Below are 23,694 nucleotides of genomic sequence, written 5' to 3' on the forward strand. Positions count from 1 at the left end.
AAATCAACAAAAAAATAAAAATAAAAACTGAAAATGTGAACCAAAATGCCCTTACTTATAGAATTTATATGTTGAGAAAATAATTGCTAATGGTTATACTGAAAAAAGTGGACCAGAAATGTGCACCATTCAAACTAAAAACCTACAAGGAAACTGTAAAAGTCAAATCAAAAATATTGAAACTTACATGAATGTATGTATAAAAAAATGTACGTATACAGTCTTTATTTACAAAAGAAATGTGAAGAAACACTAGGTGAACCCTGGGCAGATTATAGATAATCTGGGGTTAAGTAATGTTTCTCACGAGGATGAGGTCCAGCAGAGAATGTTTGTTCTTCAGGGGACCTGCAAAACAGTCACCGTAAGCTCGTCACTGAGAAGGGGGGGGGTTCCTCCTTGTGACCACCCTCCGGCGTGAGAATCAGACTAGATTGCTCTGAATATAAGTGTATATTAAGAGATTGCTAGATAAGATTGAGATATCAGATGATGTCCTTACCATTCCAAGGTGTTGGAGTATTTATAGCCGAAGGTAGGTTTCCTAGAAGGTACAACCGGCTGAATAGTATTCCTGTTCCACCAACAGTGGACTACGCACAGGCCATGCTGGTTGGTGGATAGGTACGGCCAACAGTAAAGGTCGGCTGTACACTGTTCCTTTACTGCCGGCTACGCACTGTTCCACCAACTGTAGGCTGCGCACGTCCCATCGTAAGGGTTGGTGAGTAGGCAGCGGCTAATAGTGACAAACAGTACTAGAGGGTGCTCCTCCTCGTATTGTTGTCGGTGAGCTGTCACCCTGTGATTGGTTCATGGGCTGTTCTGGTCAAATTGTCTGTTCCGCCCATACCTTAGTAGGTATAGTACGAAAGATCTTCCAGAAGCATACGGACTGGCTCATTTAGGCGGGAGTATTCCTGCCTTGCTCATTCCTTCATGTGACTACTGAAGTGGCTAATACCTTGTGCGTGTAGCCTTGCTATTAGTGCGGGTAGCCTTCCCTGATGGCTTGTATCCGCAGCTGCGGGAACAGGCGGGGTACTTCACCATTGGGAGGCTTTCCCTGCGGGTACAGCTGGCGTACTGCGCGTAAGGTTCTCTGAGCATGGTGGGTCCTGCTGGAGCAGTTGGTCGTTGCGCAGACGTCCCTGTTCAAGGTGAGTCTTGCGGGTCCAACTGGGCTCTGCTGGGACCTACCTCTTCAAGTCCCCCTAGTCCAATGTTCTTCTCATGAATTATTAATACGTGAGGTGAACTTTTGGACTTAGCAAGGGGTTTTGAAAAGGGTTTAGATCTTAGGTTTTCCGTGGTGATTCTCCCCGCGGTTTTCCTGATGTCACGCAGAAATTCCCGACTTTTCTGCTTGATCTTAGGGTATGAAGCGGGTAGGTTTGTAACCTTCTCGCAAGTCAGGAGCGTTGAGTCCCACTTGTGTGGATTCTCCATGGGGTTTTGATAGTTTTCAACATAGTGATCAATTATGCTAAAACCACCAATTCCATCTTGGAGTTTCAAACAATATAGTTCTCGACGTTCCCGTCATGCGGGGATGTTATTCCCGTTTCCGCAAGCATGGCCCAGAAGATCCTTCTTGGTTTGAATTCCCTGCAGAGTGCTAAGTATGTGAAGGGTTTTGCCTTGACACTGTACCCGCACTCGTCTTACGGTTACTTTATTCCCAAGGTATTCCTGGTGCCAATTCCCTACGGGTGCTAAGTATGTGAAGGGTTTTGCCTTGACACTGTACCCGCACCCGTCTTATGGTTACTTGGTTACCAAGGTAATGGGTATTTTCCCGCCTACTTTTGAATCTTTTTTTGAATTTTTTTTGAAATTCGAAGAGTTGGTGAAAGGATAAGAACAGTCCAAACCTCTGAAACGTCGTGCGACGGTTTCTTCTGACTGTGTCAGGACGTGCAGGAAGTTATGGTGACGTGACAGTACATGGTCATTCCAGACGCTTTTTCAGGCGCGTGGGCGCAAGTTTTGAAGATCTGGAGGTGCATCCAGGGGTGGTATACATTGATAACCCGGATTAAGGGTTTGAAGATCTGCGCAACCGAGCGCAGTCTTCGCTCGTGGAAGCAGGAGTTCTTCTTCATATCCGCTCGCGCCATCCCCCTTGCCATGAAATTCAAGAACGGGCACGCACTTCCCAGCCTTCACGCCTCCAACTACGAGGAGGCGGAATGGTTTTCGAAGATATCCCGAGCCCAATCTCCGGTTTACCGGTTTGCGGAGTCCGGGATGGTGATGCTGGGGATGAGCCGGGTGTGGAAGGAGGCGGATGCGCGAAAGATTCCGATCGTCCTCGAATATGGTTCGAACTCTATCCCTTACGGTATGCTTTGTTTCTTTTTGTTGATTCTGAATTTCTTCTAACTTTTTTCCTGTTTATTTCAGAGGGGAACGACTTGCAGTCGCTCCTGAACCCGCGGGAGGCTGACGGTCCCGCTCGGATGGGTACTCGCGCTCTAGACGAGAACGAGTTGCCCATCCTAGAACAAACGGCGGATCGGTTCGTGGAGGTCTACCCGCTAGGCCATGAGATCCTGAGCGCCAGGCGGCCAGGTAAGGCGCTATTCAACCCTCGACCCCTCAATGTTGAAACCTCTGCTGGAATTCCTCTAATCGTATGTTCTGATGAGGAATCCGCAGATGGTCCTCCGTTGGTGCGGAAGAAGAAGGCTGCCGGCGGGAAGGGGAAGGAGAAGGTGGCCTCCACTGCCGATCCGGTGCCTCGGTCTGATTCGGAGACCGAGAGCGAAGAGGTGGCGGGGAATCCCGGTGGTGATAAGACCACCGCTCCGGAGGCTGCGACTGTCACCTCCGGAGAGCCCAAAAAGACGACGGTGAGCGGCGCAAAGAGGCCGGCTCCATCGGGTTCGTCCCCGCCTCTCCGTACCTTTAGGCTCAAGAAAACCCGTAAGTACAAACTTCCTTTCTTTAACTTCATAGCTTAATATCATTAACACTTATCTTCTTTACGCAGGCGTGGATGTTGACGCATTCCAGGGTGGAGTGCAGAGGAGTACCTCTCCGCCAATGACGGTAGGCTTGGTCAGCCTTCCTGAGGCGACGACCCAGGCGCCTGCGCCTGCTTCCGCTGGTTCAGTTGCTCACTCCTTTGAGCCGACTGTTCCAGCTGTGATGACGTCACCGCCGGCTGTGAGTGCTATTTTTACAGCATCTTTCACCAAGCCGGCGGTTACTATTGCTGCGGATTCCGCAGCGGCGACCGCGGCGGCCGCTACCATGCCTCCTCCGTCATCGGCAACGACGGCCGATCCTTCAGGTATGCATGGGGCGTATCGCCGAACTCTGCCACCTTCCCATCTGCCTGACCTCTTGGATGGATTTCCCTTGGGTTCAGGTGATGGGTTCGGCGGCTATCGGCCTGTTATTGACCCTACAGGTGCGTAGGGTTCTTTTGGCCTATTTTATATTTTTCAATCATCTTTTCCTAACTGCTCTTTGTTTTTTGCAGTGTCGGATTCCAATGAAGTGTATGTTCCACGATGGAACATTCGCCGAGGAACAACCCTTCGCACACCTGTGGAGTGCGTGGAGTGGGCTCGTCACGCTGCTCCCAGTGGTGCGTTGGGGGAAGCCATGGCTAGCTACCAGGAGGGTAGGCTAAGCAATGAGCTTCGGGTTCTCCTGGCCCGGATGCAGCCGCGCGTCGAGCTGCTTTGTCGTGAAAACGACAAGTTAAAAGCAGCTCGCCTTCAGGAAGTAGCTCAGGCGCGGGCTGTCCGGGAAGAGAATAGGAGGCTTTCCGCCGCGGCGGCGGAGAAGGAGAAGGCGTTCAAGGCCCTTGAAGTTGAGGTTCAGGCCCGTCTCGAGGCTCGCTCCAAGGCTGCCCAAGCTGTTAATGAACATCTTCGGCTGGCTAAGGAGACTGCTAGGAACGCGACTGAAAGGGCCACCAAGGCTGAAGCTGTTGCTGAGCCTCTACGCCTGGAGAATGAAGAGCTTAAAGCCAAATTAGAAGCTCTCCAGCAGGCTCATGATGCCTTGGCGATGGAGGACGCTAAGAAGCTTTAAGAAATCCTGGACCAGAGGGGGGTGCTTGACCATACCGAGCGTAAGCTAAAGGGCGTCGAAGAGGCTGCGGCTAAAGATGTGTTGCTTGCCAACCTCAACAAGAATGAAGCCGAACGCGCCCGTAACGAAGCTCAAGCTGCCCTCCAAGAAGCTCTGGTTGCCAAGGAATGGCTTCTTCGAGAAGCGTTGTCTCAGGTAAGCTTTTCATGTCTTTACGCTTTTCTTTGTAAATAGAAAAGGTTCTGATACTTGTATATTTTCTTTGTAGGTTGTGCATCGGGTCTTCTCAGAGACGTCTTATGACGATGCTATGAGCGCAGCCCTCAACGCTTCTCATGAGGATGGGGAAAAGGCCGGCTTCCTGCTTGGTCTAGGGTTCGTTGAGAAAGGCATCCCGCCTTCCAACTTCCCTTTGTACAATGTTGATACTGAAGCTGTTTACGACCAAGCAGTGAATCAGTATGCCGCCTTCCCGCATCCGGTGGTGGAGAAGGTGAACGAAGTCGCTGCTGCTGATGATGGGCTAGCTATCCTTAAAGCTTTCCTTGAACCACCACGCTCTACCGATGGAGCGGGTCCAAGTGGAAGTGGTCCTGAAGCTTGATTCTGAAGATCCCTTTCCACCATTAGCGTAGATTTTTTGCTTTTGTATAGCTATCTTTGTAATATTTGAATTTGATGAAATAAAGATTGTGTTAGTTCTTTGCCTTATTTATTTTACGCATGTTTTGATCTAACTTAGCAATTTCTTTAGTACTTAGATAAGTTAACTTTTTAACGTGGTAAATTATAAGTTTGTTTTGCTTCCTCTTTCATGATTGTGCGGGTATGACCGTCACTTACACTTAGTAGGATGGCTTAACTTTACTTATATCTGACCTGCGTGGAAGTTTTCCTCATCTTTTCCTTTGAAATTTTCTAAGTGTTCAAAATAAGTTAACCTTTGAACGTGGTAGATGATAGGTTGAAGTTTTGCTTCCTTGTTCGTGATTGTGCGGGTAAGACCGTCACTTGCACTTACAAGGATGGCTAAACTTTACTTACATCTGACCTGCATGTAGGTTTTCCTTATTTTTAGCTTTGTGTTTATGCGGGTTTTGCCGCCTTCCACACGTAACGACTTACTTCTTCCCCCATTTATGCGGTGAATACCGGCACCAGTGTGGGAAGTTCATAAGTATAAAGGTAAGGCTATCAACACATTGTGAAAGGAGAATCATTTCCATTAGAAGTGGCTCTAGGCCTTTTCTTTACAAATTTGGAATTGATCTACATATAACATTTGCGTAATTGAGCTCCATTCCATGTTCTTGGGATGGGAGTGCCATCGAGCCTTTCGAGCCGGTATGCGCCCTTTCCCAGGACTTCTTTGATAATGTATGGCCCTTCCCAGACCGGGGCCAACTTTCCTGGGCGTTCTTGGTTCGAAGCCTCGTTGTTACGCAGTATGTAGTCTCCTACTTTGAAGTTGCAGAGTTTTACCCGCGTGTTGTAGTACTTTTGCATTTGTCGCTTGTAGTTCTCTTCACGCACTGCGGCTAAGTCTCTGCGTTCCTCGGTTAGCATAAGGTCCAACCGTCTTTCCGCATCATTGTCTTCTGGCTGAATCAAGACCCTTGATGAGGGTAAACCAATTTCGACCGGGACCATGGCTTCAGTGCCATAAGTGAGGCTGAACGGGGTTTCTCCCGTACTGGCCTTTTTCAGCGTTCTGTTTGCCCAAAGGACGTGCGGAAGCTCGTCCACCCAGCCGGATCTGTGTTCCAAGAGTCTTTTCTTTATGCCTTCGACGATGCTCTTATTTGCTCTTTCCACCTCACCATTACCTTGCGGGTGTGCCACTGAGGTAAAGGTGTGGGTGATTTGAAGTTCTTTCAGCCACTGTTGTAGCTTCTTGTCAGCAAAGTTGGTGCCGTTATCGCTCACCAAATTCTGTGGAAGTCCAAAACGACAAATAATAAATTCTCAAATAAACTTTTTGATATGTTTCGCGGTTGTTTGGGCTAAGGGTTTTGCTTCTATCCACTTGGTGAAGTAGTCGATGGCTACCACTAGGAACTGAACATTTCCTGCTGCTGTAGGAAATGGGCCTGTCACATCGATGGCCCACTTCTGAAATGGCCATGAAGAGGTGACTGGAACAAGTTCATTCTTCGGGCGGTGCGTCTTGGGTGCGTAAAGCTGGCAAGACCTGCATTTTCTGATGTATGCCAGCGCATCCGTATGCATCCCCGGCCAAAAGTATCCCGCGTTGTTTAGTTTAGCTACAACAGCGCGGGGACCTGCGTGTATTCCACAGATGCCTTCGTGTACTTCCCTTAGGAGGTAGTCAGCATCATGGTTGTCCACGCATCTCAAGAGTGGGCCAAGAAAGTTACGCCTGTAAAGAATGTCATCGATGAGTTGATAATTCAGTGCTTTACAGCGTAGTTTTCTTGCCTGTTCTTTTGACTCTGGCAGTGTACCTGCCGCAAGGTATTTTATTATTGGTGTCATCCACGTTTCCGTGCCGGTATGGATGACACAAATTTCCTTGTGCGGGACCGAAGGTGTCTCGAGGAGTTCAATGCGGATATCCTTTCCTAAGTGGGTGAAGGCTAATGATGCAAGCTTGCTTAACGCATCCGCAGATTTGTTTTCACTTCGCTTGACGTGTATGACTTTGCAGTCGTTGAAATCGCGCATAAGGGATTTTGCTTGTGCGAGGTACAGGGCCATTGTGTCGTTCACGGCCGTGTACGTCCCGTTGATTTGATTGGCTACTAACATGGAATCCACGTGGGCTTCCAAGTTTTTCACTCCCATCTTACGCGCAATTCTCAGCCCAGCCAAGAATGCCTCATACTCGGCTTCGTTATTCGTACTTGGAAAATCCAGTCGAATAGCGTAAGTGTATTCTTGGCCTGCTGGGTTGGTTAGTTTCAGCCCTGCGCCTGAACCCTCGTTATTGGCTGCTCCATCAGTGTAGAGTCGCCAGACATCGTTGATGTCTTGTGCTGGAGAGGGTTGAGCCTCTTCCTGGCACTCTTTTTCCCGCGATACAGGTACTTCTGCAATAAAGTCGGCCAGAACCTGGCCTTTTATGGCTGGTCTTGGCTTATACTTTATCGCGTATTCCCCCAACTCAATTGCCCATTTGGCTAGGCGTCCCGATAACTCGGGTTTGCCTAGAACGTTTGCAAGTTTGAAGTTGGAGAGAATGGTGATTGGGTGACCCTGGAAATATCGTCTTAACCTGCGTGAAGCGCGTATAAGTGCTAAGACTAATTTTTCGAGGGTAGAGTACCGGGTTTCTACGTCTGTTAGGATACGGCTGACATAATAGATTGGCATCTGGGTGCCTTTTCGCTCTACTAGCAGGACTGCCCCGGTTGCTCTATCTGTTGCGGAAAGGTATAGGATTAACTCCTATCCCGCTTTTGGTGCTGTGAGCGTTGGGAGTTCGATCAAGCGTGACCGAATCTCCTGAAAAGCTGCTTCCGCTTCTGGTGTCCAGCGGAAGTGCGTTTTCTTTAAACAGTTTCTCAATGTTGACACGAAGGGAAACGACTTATCCGCGTGGTTTGCCAAAAAGCGATTAAGTGCCACTAGTCGTCCATTCAGTGTCTGAGCCTGTTTGATGGTAGTAGGTGATTCCATTTTGATAATGGCTTCGACCTTTTCAGGGTCCGCTCTGAAGCCATCTTTAGTGACGATGACCCCCAAGAACTTCCCTTCTTCCATTCCAAAGGCACACTTGCTCGGGTTGAGCTTCATGTTTATCTTCCTGAGCGTGTTGAAAGTCTCTTCGATGTCTTTCAACATCGCTTCTGGGTCAGGGCTTTTGATGACCAAGTCATCCATGTAGACTTCCAAGTTCCTCCCAATTTGGGCATGAAACTCTTTGTCCATCAGGCGTTGGTATGTGGACCCGGCATTCTTAAGTCCGAATGGCATCATTTGATAACAAAATGTGCCATCGGGCGTCCGAAAAGCGGTTTTGTCCTTATCATCAACGGCCATGTGGATTTGATGGTACCCCTTATACGCGTCCAGGAAGCATTTAAGGCGGAACGGTGCCAACGAATCCACCTTAAGATCAATTTCAGGTAACGGATAACAATCTTTGGGGCATGCTTTGTTCAAATCCTTGAAATCTATGCACATGCGCCATTGTTTGTTATTCTTCGGTACCATAACGGGATTTGCAACCCAAGTTTGATATCTACTAACGCGTACGATGCCTGCGTCAAGGAGTTCCTTGACTTGGGTTCTACACGCGTTAGTTTGTTCTGGCCCCATTACTCTGCGCTTTTGTACGATCGGCGTAACAGCCGGATCGCATTTGAGCTTATGCTCTGCCTTACTTCGGGGTACACCAGTCATGTCAGCTGGTGTCCACGCGAAGATGTCAGCGTTTTTTTGTAATAAGCGCTTGAGTAAGGTGCGTGTGGGATCAACAATTGTTGGGCCAATGGTGACGGCCTGGTCAGGGTACTTGCCGTTGAGGGCCCATCTTTCTGGTTCAGCCAACGTTTAGCCATCTTTGGTTTGGGTTTAGATGAGACAGATGCGATGCATACCTGGGGAATGCCGGTGATCATCGCTACACCCTCAGCTGTTGGCCATCCCATCATGCCGTGGACTGAGGATACCACGGCGTTGAATCTTGCCATCCCGTCTCTCCCGAAGAGAATGTCGTATGTGTGGTGTGGCTTCCTCATCACGACAAAGTCCACATCTTCTGTGCGGGAGTGTTTCCCATCCGTAAGAGTGACGGGGAAAGATAGGATACCCAGGGGGGTGTTTGTGCTGCCATCAAACCCTTCCATCGAGGCGCAGATCGTTTCCAGGCGTTCCTTGTCTTCGTCATCTAGCTTGTCGAAGAACTGCCTGTACATCACCGTTGATGAGGCGCCGTTGTCAGCAAGAGTGCGAGAAGTGATGTAGTGCCCCAGCTGGCTTTTGATGACGATAGGGCCATCTTTGCTGGGTCCTCCTGGCACTCGCGGGAAGCGCACCTCAGCTTCCTTCCACGCACATGGTTCTGTCGTTCGCCTTTTTCTTCCTCTGATCTTACCCTGAACCATGTTGATGCTGATGTCAACGGGCTTTCGTCCGTTGCCTCGGTACCGGTTGTCGTTCCTTCCTCCCTTCTTGATTGATGCCACCAGGTGTGCCAGTCTTCCATCCTTGACGAATGCTTCAACAATATCCTTCAAGGATGTACACTCTTCCGTACTATGACCTTTTGTCCCGTGGAAGTCACAGGATTTACTCTGATCCGCATTAGGTCGCTGCCGGATCATTGGAGCTTTTGGCCATGGTAGCTTTTCAGTGGCAAATATCTCCGTGACGCTTTTGGTGAGTGGCGTCCACCGGTGCTTTTGGCTTGAAGGGTGTGTGTGATTTCTTCCGCCAACAAGAGGGTGAGAGCTGGATGAGGTGTCAAAGTTTACCCTTGACTGCCAGATACCTAGCTTCCTCTTTTTGTTCTGCCGGGCGATCCGAACATTGTTCTCTCTTGTCCTCTGCGTGTAGAGGTGTGTACTCTGGGGAAGATCCCTTCCCAGTTGCTTCTCCGTCTCGGCAAAGCGCTTGGCCGCCGTCATGATGGCATCCCATGTTGATGGCATGCCATCCTTACCCGTCAATGTGCGGATAAGCTCCGGGTATTCGGCGCCCTGGATGAAAGCGGCGTGAACAAGATCTTCACTTATGTTGCCGAGACTTAGCTTTTTGGAGTTGAAGCGAGTGATGAAGTCTAATAAAGATTCATCCTCCTCTCTAACGCAGTTGAGGATCGTCCACTGTTCTTCAGTATATTTCCTCTGCTGGCTGAAGTGCTGGCTGAACTTGTTCTGAAAGTCCGCCCAATCATAAATGTGGTGGACCGGTAAACGGTCGAACCATGCCCTGGCCGCTCCAACCAGAGTCATCTGGAACATATAACACCACGTGGGTTCCGTCCAGTTACTGAAGGTTGCCCCCGCAATGAATCTGTTCAAGTGGTCGTTTGGGTCGGATAGACCATCATAAGTGCCAATGTTGGACATTTGTTTGGCACTTCTCGGGGCGATTGCTTCCGCAATGTCCCTTGCGAACTTTGACTTTCCTGCATTTGTAGCAGTTGGTCTAAAGGTTTTGGAGAAGTCACGCGGGTTTCTCTCCGCATTTGTTGGTTTAAAAGCTTCCCCAAAATTCCTTTTCGGTTGGAAGTCCGTTTCCTTACGCTTCCCTTTCGCCTTATGGCGAGGGTTTGCGTCGGTATCGGATTCTTCCCTCTCGTCGTCTGGGTACTCGCACTCACTGTTCATATTGAGATGTTGGCGAGTACTGCCGAATTCGTCAGCCTGTTGAACTGAAAGCAAGCGTTCATCCAATTCAGCTTGGAACTCTCTCTGACGTGCTTCGGCCCACGCCTTCACTTGATCTAGTGTTTGGCGAGGGACCCTCGTTCGTTTTTCCAACTGGGTATCAGTGAACCCCAGTGGAATATTTACTGCACTTGCCCCGGCTTGGGTAGTCGGGGTAGTGTTCGTAAGATTTGTATAACCGCCGGTGTTCCCCCCAGTTGCTGGGGTTGTGGTTACCGGGGTTTCTTGGTCGATTACTGGCCTTTGGATCGGAGTAACGTTAACCATTTCTTCAGAAATTTTGAAAAAACTAAGAATTAGTTCTAGCTTTTATGTACGGATGGCGCCAATGAAGAAACACTAGGTGAACCCTGGGCAGATTATAGATAATCTGGGGGTTAAGTAATGTTTCCCACGAGGATGAGGTCCAGCAGAGAAGGTTTGTTCTTCAGGGGACCTCCAAAACAGACACCGTAAGCTCGTCACTGAGAAGGGGGGGGGTTCCTCCTTGTGACCACCCTCCGGCGTGAGAATCAGACTAGATTGCTCTGAATATAAGTGTATATTAAGAGATTGCTAGATAAGATTGAGATATCAGATGATGTCCTTACCATTCCAAGGTGTTGGAGTATTTATAGCCGAAGGTAGGTTTCCTAGAAGGTACAGCCGGCTGAATAGTATTCCTGTTCCACCAACAGTGGACTACGCACAGGCCATGCTGGTTGGTGGATAGGCTACGGCCAACAGTAAAGGTCGGTTGTACACTGTTCCTTTACTGCCGGCTACGCACTGTTCCACCAACTGTAGGCTGCGCACGTCCCATCGTAAGGGTTGGTGAGTAGGCAGCGGCTAATAGTGACAAACAGTACTAGAGGGTGCTCCTCCTCGTATTGTTGTCGGTGAGCTGTCACCCTGTGATTGGTTCATGGGCTGTTCTGGTCAAATTGTCTGTTCCGCCCATACCTTAGTAGGTATAGTACGAAAGATCTTCCAGAAGCATACGGACTGGCTCATTTAGGCGGGAGTATTCCTGCCTTGCTCATTCCTTCATGTGACTACTGAAGTGGCTAATACCTTGTGCGTGTAGCCTTGCTATTAGTGCGGGTAGCCTTCCCTGATGGCTTGTATCCGCAGCTGCGGGAACAGGCGGGGTACTTCACCATTGGGAGGCTTTCCCTGCGGGTACAGCTGGCGTACTGCGCGTAAGGTTCTCTGAGCATGGTGGGTCCTGCTGGAGCAGTTGGTCGTTGCGCAGACGTCCCTGTTCAAGGTGAGTCTTGCGGGTCCAACTGGGCTCTGCTGGAACCTACCTCTTCAAAATGTAATCTAATATAAGCACATCATTCCTAAAGAATCTCAACCCCCTACATATAATCCACATATTTTTCCATTTGATTGCTTTTGACTTTAACTAAAGAAACCAAGAGGTTGTAGGAACAACATGCAGAGAATGAAACCAACTGTAGCAAATCAACTACTATAACATAAGCTGCTGCAGTAAGACCACCCCGCTTCTCGTTCACAATTACTACAACATACAAAAATAATAATTTAATACACGCAACAAGAGACACGGATGAAATACATACAGGTTGACAAGTAAATTTAAAGTGTATCATGAACCGAGAGGAGTTTGTTTATGTTCTTTTATTAAACAGAAAAACGTATACACAATTTTTTTTGTCGTTTAAGTAAATGAACAAACATGAAATCATGCTCCGTTCAGCATATATCGTAGATATAAAATCCAAATATTCTTTAAAAATGATATTCCCTCATGTGATTAAAAAAATAGATTATTATCATCGATGTACAAAGATCCGGTCCATAATTATCATATCATTTGGAAAGGCATTAATATGACCGGTGAAAATATAGGATAGGCAAATAAACGAAAGTATCAAATTCAATATAACTTAACCACACACATGCATAATGGGGATGAAGAAAACTTACTGAAGATTACAAACGAAGTAAACAAACGCAAATGGTGGATCAGTTAACCTTCTGAACCTTTTTAAACCTCAAAATGGATTATCTGTCATGCCCATAAGTAAACCTGATTAATGCTAAATATATATAAACAAATCTAAAAAAACTAATAATTTTACTAAATTAAAAGAGAGACTAATCTTGAAGTTCCAAATGTAAGAAGCACTACTACAAATATTTAAAGCAGAAATAAGTAAAGAAATGTTTGTATGCTGCTAACAAGTAGAACCGGAAAAGAAATTACCGTAATAGCCTTAACAAATGTTCAGTTTTAATTTATTGGAAGTTTGGTTTCGGTTTCAGGTCGGTTTAGATATTTTCTGTTTTTCGTTTCGTTTTGATTTCAGATAAAAAGTTTTTTTGATTCAGTATTAATTTATTCGTATTTAGTTTCGTTTTGTTTCAGTTCAGTTTTATTGTATTTAATTTTTGGTTTTGGGTCAGTTTAGATTTTTCAGTTTTTGGTTTCGCTTTGATTTTTAAGTTTTATATTTCGGTTCAAATTTTTAACCACCTGGTCACATGTAAAGTTCAGTAGATTTTATTGTCGAGAAAAGTATGAAACAAAATGAGTGCTCATAAAGTCAAAGCAAACGTAATACTCACCATTATGTAAAAATCGCCTTCAACTCTGTTGTGGTGAGTTCCCTAACGGCCGGAAGTCCTACATCATTCAACATAAAAACAAAGAACAAACAATTAATCAACTACATATTTGAAGAGGTAGGTCCCAGCAGGGCTCAGTTGGTCCCGCATGACTCACCTTGAACAGGGATGTCTGCGCAAAGACCATCTACTCCCGCAGGACCCACCATGCTCAGAGAAGCCTACGCGCAGTATGCAAGCTGCATACGCAGGGAAAAGCCTCCCAATGGTAAAGTAACCCGCCTGTTCCCGCAGTTGCGGATACAAGCCATCAGGGAAGGCTACCCGCACAGCATAGCTACACGCATAAGGCTTAACACTTACAAATATTCAGTGTCACCTGAAAGAATGAGCAAAGGCGGGAGGGGGAAAACTCCCGCCAAAATGGGCCAGTCCGTATGGAGGATCTTTTGCGTGATACCTGACGAGGTAAAGACAAAAGATCTGACCAAGAATGCGACAGCTCACTGACAGCAGCGTGGCAGACAGCACGCCACAGCACTGTGACCAATAGCCGCCGCCTGCCCACCAACTCCTGCCAGACCACGTGCCTAGCCTGCAGTTGGTAGAAGACGAAGAGTGCACGGCACGCCTGCTCTGTGTCAGCCGCTACCTATCCACCACTCACAGGTAGGGCACGTGCATAGGTTACAGTTGGTAGCGTGTTGGGCCGGCTAAACCCCTTGGAAACCCACCTTCGGCTATAAAAGACAGCAAATGGTATTATCATTTCATCATCTACTATCTCGTATAACTTACTTGATAACTGCTCTAATAGTATTCATATACTTTTATATTCAAAGAGCAATATAGACTGATTCTCACGCCGGAGGGTGGTCACAAGGAGGAACCCCCCCCTTCTCAGTGACGAGCTTACGGTGTCTGTTTTGCAGGTTCCCTGAAGTACAACTTACTCTGCTGGACCTAACCTTCGTGGGAAACATTACTTAGCCCCCAGATTACCTATAATCTGCCCGGGGTCACTTAGTGTTTCTTCATTGGCGCCATCCGTGCATAAAGCTAGAACTACATCTTTCTCCAGTTTTTCAAAACTTCCAAGATGACTAGAGAAATTCCGGTAACCACAACCCCAGCCACTGGGGTAAACACCGGCAACACAATGTTTACAAACACTACCCCAGCCACCCAAGCTGGGGCAAGTGAAGTACATTTTACGAACACTACCCCAGTCACTCATGTAGGGGCAAGTGGAGTAAATATTCCACTAGGATTCACTGATACCCAGCTGGAAAAACGAACTCGAGCCCCTCGCCAAACACTTGATCAAGTGAAGGCATGGGCCGAGGCACGTCAACGAGAATTTCAGGCTGAGTTGGACGAACGCTTGCGTTCAGTCCAACAAGCTGAGGAATTCGGTAGTACTCGCCAGCACCTCAACATGAGTAGTGAGTACGAGCACTCGGACGACGAGAGGGAAGACTCCGACACCGACGCGAACCCTCGCCATAGGGCGAAAGGGAAGCGTAAGGAAACGGATCCCCAGCCAAAAAGGAATTTTGGGGAAGCATTCCAACCAGTCACGGAAAAAAGCTCGCGTGACTTCTCCAAGGCCTTTAGACCTACTGCCACAAACGCAGGAAGGTCAAAATTTGCAAGGGACATTGCAGAAGCAATCGCCCCGAGGAGTGCCAAACAAATGTCCAACATTGGCACATACGATGGTCTATCCGACCCAGATGACCATCTGAACAGGTTCATTGCGGGGGCAACCGTCAGTAACTGGACGGAACCCACGTGGTGCTACATGTTCCAGATGACTCTGGTAGGAGCAGCCAGAGCATGGTTCGACCGTTTACCGGTCCACCACATTTATGACTGGGCAGACTTCCAGAACAAGTTCAGTCAACAGTTTAGTCAACAGAGGAAGCACACTGAGGAGCAGTGGACGATCCTCAACTGTGTGAGAGAAGAGGATGAATCCTTACTGGACTTCATCACCCGCTTCAACTCCAAGAAGCTGAGTCTGGGCAACATCAGCGAAGACCTCGTTCGCAGCCGCTTTCATTCAGGGCGCTGAGTACCCAGAACTTATCCGCACTCTGACGGGTAAAGACGGCATGCCATCTACATGGGATGCCATAATGACGGCAGCCAAGCGCTTCGCCGAAACGGAGAAACAGCTGGGAAGAGATCTCCCCCAGAATACAAACCTCTACACACAGAGGACAAGGGAGAACAATGTGAGAACCGCCCGGCTAAACAAAAAGAGGCGGCAAGGTATTTGGCAGTCAAGGATAAACTTTGACACCCCCTCAAGCTCTCGCCCTCTGGTTGGCGGAAGGGACAACACGCACCCTTCGAACCGGAAAAACCGTTGGACGCCACTCACCAAGAGCGTCACGGAGATATTTGCCACGGAAAAACTGCCATGGCCAAAAGCCCCAGCGATCCGACAGAAACCCAATGCGGATCAGAGCAAGTCTTGTGACTTCCATGGGACAAAGGGCCATAGCACTGAGGAGTGCACATCCTTGAGGGACATCGTCGAGACATTCGTCAAGGATGGGAGGCTCGCACACCTCGTGGCATCTATCAAGAAGGGAGGAAGGAACGACAACAGGTACAGGGGTAACGGACGAAAGCCCGTCGACATCAGCATCAACATGGTCCATGGTAAGGTCAGAGGAAGAAAGAGACCGATGACCGAACCATGCGCATGGAAGGAAGCAGAAGTGCGCTTCCCGCGAGTGCCGGGAGGCCCAAACAAAGAAGGCCCCATTATCATTAAAAGCCAGCTGGGGCACTACATCACCTCCCGCACCCTCGTTGACAATGGCGCATCGTCGACAGTGATGTACAGGCAGTTCTTCGACAAGCTCGATGATGAAGACAAGGAACGCCTGGAGACGGTCTACGCTTCAATGGAAGGGTTTGACGGTAGCATGAACACTCCCTTGGGCATCCTATCTTTCCCCGTCACTCTCACCGATGGGAATTATTCACGCACGGAGGATGTGGATTTTGTTGTGATGAAAAAACCACATCATACGTATGACATCCTATTCGGGAGAGACGGGATGGCAAGATTCAACGCCGTGGTATCCTCAGTCCACGGCATGATGGGATGGCCAACAACTGAAGGCGTAGCGATGATCACGGGCATTCCCCAGGTATGCATCGCATCTGTCTCCTCTAAACCCAAACCGAAGATGGCCAAACAAACCATCACTGAAACCTGAACAGTGGGCATTCAATGGGAAATATCCCGATCAGGCCGTTACCATTGGCCCGACAATTGTTGATCCAACACGCACCTTACTCAAGCGCTTACTGCAGCGAAACGCAGACATCTTCGCGTGGACACCAGCCGACATGACTGGTGTACCCCGGGGAAAGGCAGAGCATAAGCTCAAATGCGATCCGGCCGTTACGCCGATCGTACAAAAGCGCAGAGTAATGGGGCCCGAGCAAACCAACGTGTGCAGAACCCAAGTCAAGGAACTCCTTGATGCGGGCATCGTGCGCGTCAGCAAATATCAAACATGGGTTGCAAATCCCGTAATGGTACCGAAGAATAACAAACAATGGCGCATGTGCATAGATTTCAAAGATTTGAATAAAGCATGCCCCAAAGATTGTTATCCGTTGCCAGAAATTGATCTCAAGGTGGATTCGGTGGCACCATTTCGCCTTAAATGCTTCTTGGATGCGTATAAGGGGTACCATCAAATCCACATGGCTGTAGATGACCAGGACAAAACCGCCTTTCGGACGCCCGATGGCACATTTTGTTATAAAATGATGCCGTTCGGACTTAAGAACGCGGGGTCCACGTACCAACGACTAATGGACAAAGAGTTTCACGCCCAAATTGGGAGAAACTTGGAAGTCTATATGGATGATTTGGTCATCAAAAGCCCCGAGCCAGAGGCGATGTTGAAAGACATTGAGGAAACTTTCAACACGCTCAGAAAGATAAACATGAAGCTCAACCCGAGCAAGTGTTCATTTGGGGTGGAAGAAGGGAAGTTCTTAGGAGTCATTATTACTAAAGATGGCTTCAGAGCGAACCCTGAAAAGGTCGAAGCCATTGTCAAAATGGAATCACCTACCACCATAAAACAGGCTCAAACACTTAATGGACGACTAGTCGCGCTTAACCGCTTTTTGGCAAACCATGCGGATAGGTCGTTCCCTTTTGTGTCAACGCTAAGAAATTGTTTAAAGAAAACGCACTTCCGCTGGACACCAGAAGCGGAAGCAGCTTTTCAGGAGATTCGATCACGCCTGATCGAACTCCCAACACTCACGGCACCACAAGCGGGGGAGGAGTTAATCCTATACCTCTCCGCAACAGATAGAGCAACCGGGGCAGTCCTGCTTGTAGAACGAAAAGGCATCCAGATGCCAATCTATTATGTTAGCCGCGTGCTGGCAGACGCGGAAACCCGGTACTCTACCCTGGAAAAACTGGTCTTGGCACTTATACACGCTTCACGCAGGTTGAGACGATATTTCCAGGGTCACCCAATCACTATTCTCACCAACTTCAAACTCTCAAATGTTCTAGGCAAACCCGAGTTATCGGGACGTCTAGCCAAATGGGCAATTGAATTGGGAGAATATGCGATTCAATACAAGCCGAGACCAGCCATTAAAGGTCAGGTCCTGGCTGATTTTATTGCAGAAGTCCCCGCTTCACGGGAGAAAGAGTGCCAGGAGGAGGTTCAACCCTCCCCAGCACACGAAATCGATGAAGTCTGGCGACTCTACACTGATGGAGCAGCTAGTAACGAGGGTTCAGGCGCAGGGTTAAAATTAACAAATCCAGCAGGCCAGGAATATACTTATGCTATTCGGCTGGATTTTCCAAGTACGAATAACGAAGCTGAATATGAAGCATTCCTGGCCGGATTGAGGATTGCGCGAAAGATGGGTGTAAAAAATTTGGAAGCCCACGTAGATTCCATGCTAGTGGCAAACCAAATAAACGGGACGTACACGGCTGTGAACGACACAATGGCCCTGTACCTTGCCCAAGCCAAAGCCATCATGCGCGATTTTAATGATTGTAAAGTGATACACGTCAAGCGCAGCGAAAACAAATCTGCGGATGCGTTAAGCAAGCTTGCATCACTGGCCTTCACCCACTTGGGAAAGGACATCCGCGTGGAACTCCTCGAAACACCATCAGTCCCGCACAAGGAAATTTGTGTCATCCAAACCGGTACAGAAACATGGATGACCCCAATAATAAAATACCTTGAAGCAGGAACGTTACCAGAGTCGAAGTCACAGGCAAGAAAACTACGCTGTAAAGCACTGAATTATCAGCTGGTCAATGACACCCTTTACAGACGTAACTTTCTTGGCCCATTGTTAAGATGCGTGGACAACCAAGATGCTGACTACCTCCTAAGGGAGGTTCACGAAGGCATCTGTGGAGTACACGCAGGCCCCCGCGCTGTGGTAGCCAAGCTAAACAACGCGGGATACTTCTGGCCGGGGATGCATATGGACGCGTTGGCATACATCAGAAAATGCAGATCTTGCCAGCTTTACGCACCCAACACGCATCGCCCGAAAAATGAACTTGTTCCTGTCACTTCCTCGTGGCCATTTCAGAAGTGGGCCATTGACGTGACAGGCCCATTTCCAACAGCAGCTGGGAATGTTCAGTTCCTAGTGGTAGCCATTGACTACTTCACCAAATGGATAGAAGCGAAACCTTTAGCCCAAACAACCGCAAAGCATATCAAAAAATTTATTTGGGAATTTATTATTTGTCGTTTTGGACTTCCACAGAATTTGGTAAGCGACAATGGCACCAACTTTGCTGACAAGAAGCTACAGCAGTGGCTGAAAGAACTTCAAATCACCCACACCTTTACCTCAGTGGCACACCCGCAAGGTAACGGTGAGGTGGAAAGAGCAAATAAGAGCATCGTCGAAGGCATAAAGAGAAGACTCTTGGAACATAGATCCGGTTGGGTGGACGAGCTTCCACACGTCCTTTGGGCAAACAGAACGCTGAAGAAGACCAGTACGGGAGAAACCCCGTTCAGTCTCACTTATGGCACTGAAGCCATGATCCCAGTCGAAATCGGTTTACCCTCACCAAGGGTCTTAATCCAACCAGAAGACAATGATGCGGAAAGACGGTTAGACCTTATGCTAACCGAAGAGCGCAGAGACTTAGCCGCCGTGCGTGAGGAAAACTACAAACGACAAATGCAAAAATACTACAACACGCGGGTAAAACTCTGCAACTTCAAGGAAGGAGACTACATACTGCGTAACAACGAGGCTTCGAACCAACAACGCCCAGGAAAGTTGGCCCCGATTTGGGAAGGGCCATACATTATCAAAGAAGTTCTGGGAAAGGGCGCGTACCGGCTCGAAAGGCTCGATGGCACTCCCATCCCTAGAACATGGAATGGAGCTCAATTACGCAAATGTTATATGTAGATCAATTCCAACTTGTAAAGAAAAGGCCTAGAGCCACTTCTAATGGAAATGATTCTCCTTTCATGATGTATTAATAGCTTGTAACCTATGAACTTCCCTTACGGGAAGAAGTAGTTGCGTGTGGAAGGCGGCAATACCCGCATAAACACAACGCCAAAATGTTAAAAAGTTCTAAGGAAAACCTACACGCAGGTTAGATGTAGGTAAAGTTTAGCCATCCTTGTAAGTGCAAGTGACGGTCTTACCCGCACAATCACGAACAAGGAAGCCAAACTTAACTTACCGTCTACCACGTTAAAAGGTTAACTTATGAACACTTAAAGAAGGATAAGAAAAACCTACACGCAGGTCAGATATAGGTCTAAAGTTAAAGCCATCCTACTAAGTGCAAGTGACGGTTACACCCGCACAATCACGAAAGAGGAAGCGAAAACTTTAGTCCATTATCAACCACGTTCAAAGGTTTAACTTAATGCCTTAGAAATTTCGAAAAGGAAAACCTACACGCAGGTCAGATAGAGGGTAAAGATTAGCCATCCAACCAAGTGCAAGTGACGGTTTTACCCGCACAATCACGAAGGAGGAGGCGAAACTTTAACCCATCATCAACCACGTTCAAAGGTTCTTATTCTAAACACTTGGGAAATTGCTAATTTAAACTAAGTATGAGTTTATAAAGCAAAGAACCCAAGGAAATAACAATCTTATACGCAAAGAGATTAATATTTCACAATCAATTACAAGAATGGCTGGGTAACTACCCGCCTAAAAGAAATCTATACAAGGCTGTCTATCCTAGCAGTGGGAAGGGATCTTCAGTATCAGGCTTCAGGGCCACCTCCGCTTGGACCAGCACCGTCAGAGCGCGGCTGCCCAAGGAAAGCCTTAAGGATGCTTAGCCCATCATCAGCAGCAGCAGCTTCATTCACCTTCTCCACCACTGGATGCGGGAAGGCAGCGTACTGATTCACAGCTTGGTCATAAGCAGCTTCAGTATTAGCATTGAATAAAGGGAAGTTGGAGGGCGGAAAGCCTCTCTCAGCAAACCCTAGACCAAGCAGGAAGCCAGTCTTCTGCCCATCCTCATGAGAAGCGTTGAGGGCTGCGCTCATTGCATCGTCGTAAGAGGTCTCTGAAAGGACCCGACGCACAACCTACAAAAGAAAATTACAAGTTAGAACATTTTCTAATTACGAGCGGAAAGCGTAAAGAAAAAGATAAAGATACCTCAGGCAACGCTTCTCGAAGCAGCCATTGGAGGGTAGCTTGACTTTCTTTGTAAGCACGTTCGGCTCCGCTTTTATCAAGGTTGGCAAGTTGAACTTCCTTGGCGGCAGCTTCTTCGACGCTTTTGAGTTTCCTTTCAGTACGGTCAAGCATCCCCCTCTGGTCAAGGATCTCCTGCAGCTTCTTGGCATCTTCCATTGCCAAGGCGTCATGAGCATGCTGAAGAGCCTTTAATTTGCATTTAAGCTGCTCATTCTCTTCGCGAAGTGGCTCAGCAACAGCTTCAGCCTTGGCAGCCCTCTCAGTTGAGTTTCGCGCAGTCTCCTTGGCCAGCCGAAGCTGTTCATTCACAGCTTGGGCAGCCTTGGAGCGGGCCTCGAGTCGCGCCAGGACTTCAACCTCGAGGGCCTTGAATGCCCTCTCCTTCTCGGCTGCGGCAGCGGCCAACTGCCGGTTCTCCTCCCGAAGAGCCCGCGCTTCAGATACATCTTTGGCGCGAGCTGCTTTTAACTTGTCGTTTTCACGACAAAGCAGCTCGACGCGGGGCTGCGTTCGGGCCTGGAGAACCCGAAGCTCATTGGTTAGCCTACCCTCTTGGTAGCTAGCCATGGCTTCCCCCAACGCACCATGAGGAGCAGCGTGGCGAGCCCAGTCCACGCACTCCACAGGGGTGCGAAGGGTTGTTCCTCGGCGTATGTTCCATCTTGGAACATACACTTCATTGGAATCCGACACTGCAAAAGAAACAAAGGCAGTTAGGAAAAGATGACAAAAATATACAAAGAAAAAAGAACCCTACGTACCTGTAGGGTCAATAACAGGCCGATAGCCGCCAAACCCATCACCTGAACCTAAAGGAAATCCATCCAACAGGTCAGGCAGATGGGAAGGTGGCATAGATCGGCGGGAAGCCCGGCGCGTACCTGATGGTCCGGCCGTCGGTGCCGGTGGCGCAGGTATAGTGGCAGCCGCCGTGGTAGCCATTGTTGGCGCCGTCTCCTCAGCAACAGTAACCGCCGGCTCCGTGAAAGATGCTGTAAAAATTGCACTCACGGCCGGCGGAGACACCTTCTCAGCTGGAACAGCCTCAGGAAGGCTGGAACCAGCGGAAGCAAGCGTAGACGCCTGGGTCGACGCCTCGGGAAGGCTGACCGAGCCTACCGTCATTGGCGGGGGAATACTTACTCCAACTCCACCCTGGAATGCGTCAACATCCACACCTGCACAAGCAAAAGTGTTAGAAAAATTTATTTGAAACAACAAATCTAGACAAGAATTATGGGGGTACTTACGGGGTTTCTTGAGCTTGAACGCACGGACGAGCGGGGGCGAACCCGATGGAGCCGGCCTCTTGACACCGGTAACCGTCGTCGTCGCTGCCTCCCCGGAGGTAACACCTGCAGCCTCCGGAGCGGTGGTCTCCTCACCACCGGGCTTCCCCGCCACCTCTGCATTATCTGACTCCGAGTCAGATAGGACTACCGGGTCGGCCGTAGAGGCCACCTTCTCCTTGCCTTTCCCGACGGCAGCCTTTTTCTTCCGCACCAGTGGAGGACCTTCTGCGGATTCCTCAGAAGAAGAAATGTCATGAACTCCGGCAGCAGGCACAGCATTGAGAGGTTCAGGGTAGAAGATAGGCTTACCTGGCCGTCGGTGGCTCAGGATCTCTTGGCCTGGCGGGTAAACCTCCACGAACCGACCCGCAGTCTGCTCTAAGATGGGCAACTCGTTCTCGTCCAGAGCACGAGTACCCATCCGCGCAGGACCATCTTCCTCCCGCGGATTCAGGAGCGACTGAAGATCGTTACCCTCTGAAATCAACAAGAAAGTTAGAAAAAATCGTAGTCAGCAAAAAAGAAACAAGACATACCATAAGGGGTAGAGTTCGAACCATATTCAAGGACGATCGGAACCTTATCCGCATTCGCCGCCTTCCACACCCGGCTCATCCCCAGCATCACCATCGCCGACTCCGGAAAACGGAAAACCGGAGACTGGACCCGGGATATCTTCGCGAACCATTCCGCCTCCTCGTAGTTGATGGCGGGAAGGTTCGGAAGCGGCTGGCCATTCTTGAACTTCATGGCAATGGGGATGGCTCGAGCGGATATAAAGAAGAACTCTCTTCTCCATGAGCGAAGACTCCGCTCGGTGGTACAAATCTTTAAACCCTTGATACGGGTTGTAAGAGTGTACCACCCTTGGATGCACCTCCAAGTATAGAAGGTCATCAGGCGGTCAACGAGGGGCTCAAGGCCCAGTATCCGGCACACCCACTCAAAGTGCCGGACCTTGGCAATGGCCATGGGGTGCACCTCTGTCAGGTGCACACCGTGCCTCTCTAGGACACGGTACACAAACTTTGTCAACGGAAACCTAAGGTTCCCGTAGACAAAGAATGCAGCATAAACCCCGATCTTGCCACTAGGGGCATCGTACACAGTATGGTGGGGCTCAGGAAACTCAGGCTCGAGAGACTCGAGCATGAACTTCCTGACGATATACTGGTACAGCTCGACAGGAAGATAACACTGGCATTCGCCAGCAGTCTTCTGATCATCAGCATCGTGAGAAGACATGGTAGAAGAAAGAAGAGATTTCAGAGCAATGCTTTACTGAAAAAGAGAAATTCGCCGGAAATTACTGGAGAAGAAGAGATGAAAGTGGAAAGTGTGAATTGCAAATAACCTTCTCCCCCTTTATATAGCAATCGCAATTAATGCGATGAATTTAATACGGAAGAGAGAGAAATCAAAGGTGCAATGAAACTATGACGCGTGGCAAAAGCAAACTGGCAACAGCTGTCAAAAAGGACGTGTGCCAGAGATTTCGCGGCTACGCGCCCGAAATCCCGTGCCCACGCGCCCGAAATCCCGTGCCCACGCGCCTGAAAAAGCAACTGGAATGACCACATAATGTCATGTCGCCATAACTTCTGGCACGTCCTGACACAGTCAGAAGAAACCGTCGCACGACGTTTGAGGTATTGATCCATCCAACTCTTCAAATTTCAAAA

The sequence above is a fragment of the Bidens hawaiensis genome, unplaced genomic scaffold (genome assembly GCF_021521415.1).
Source record: "Bidens hawaiensis isolate Kalapana, Puna unplaced genomic scaffold, B.hawaiensis_p1.1 tig00019320_1, whole genome shotgun sequence".
Lineage (NCBI taxonomy): Eukaryota > Viridiplantae > Streptophyta > Magnoliopsida > Asterales > Asteraceae > Bidens > Bidens hawaiensis.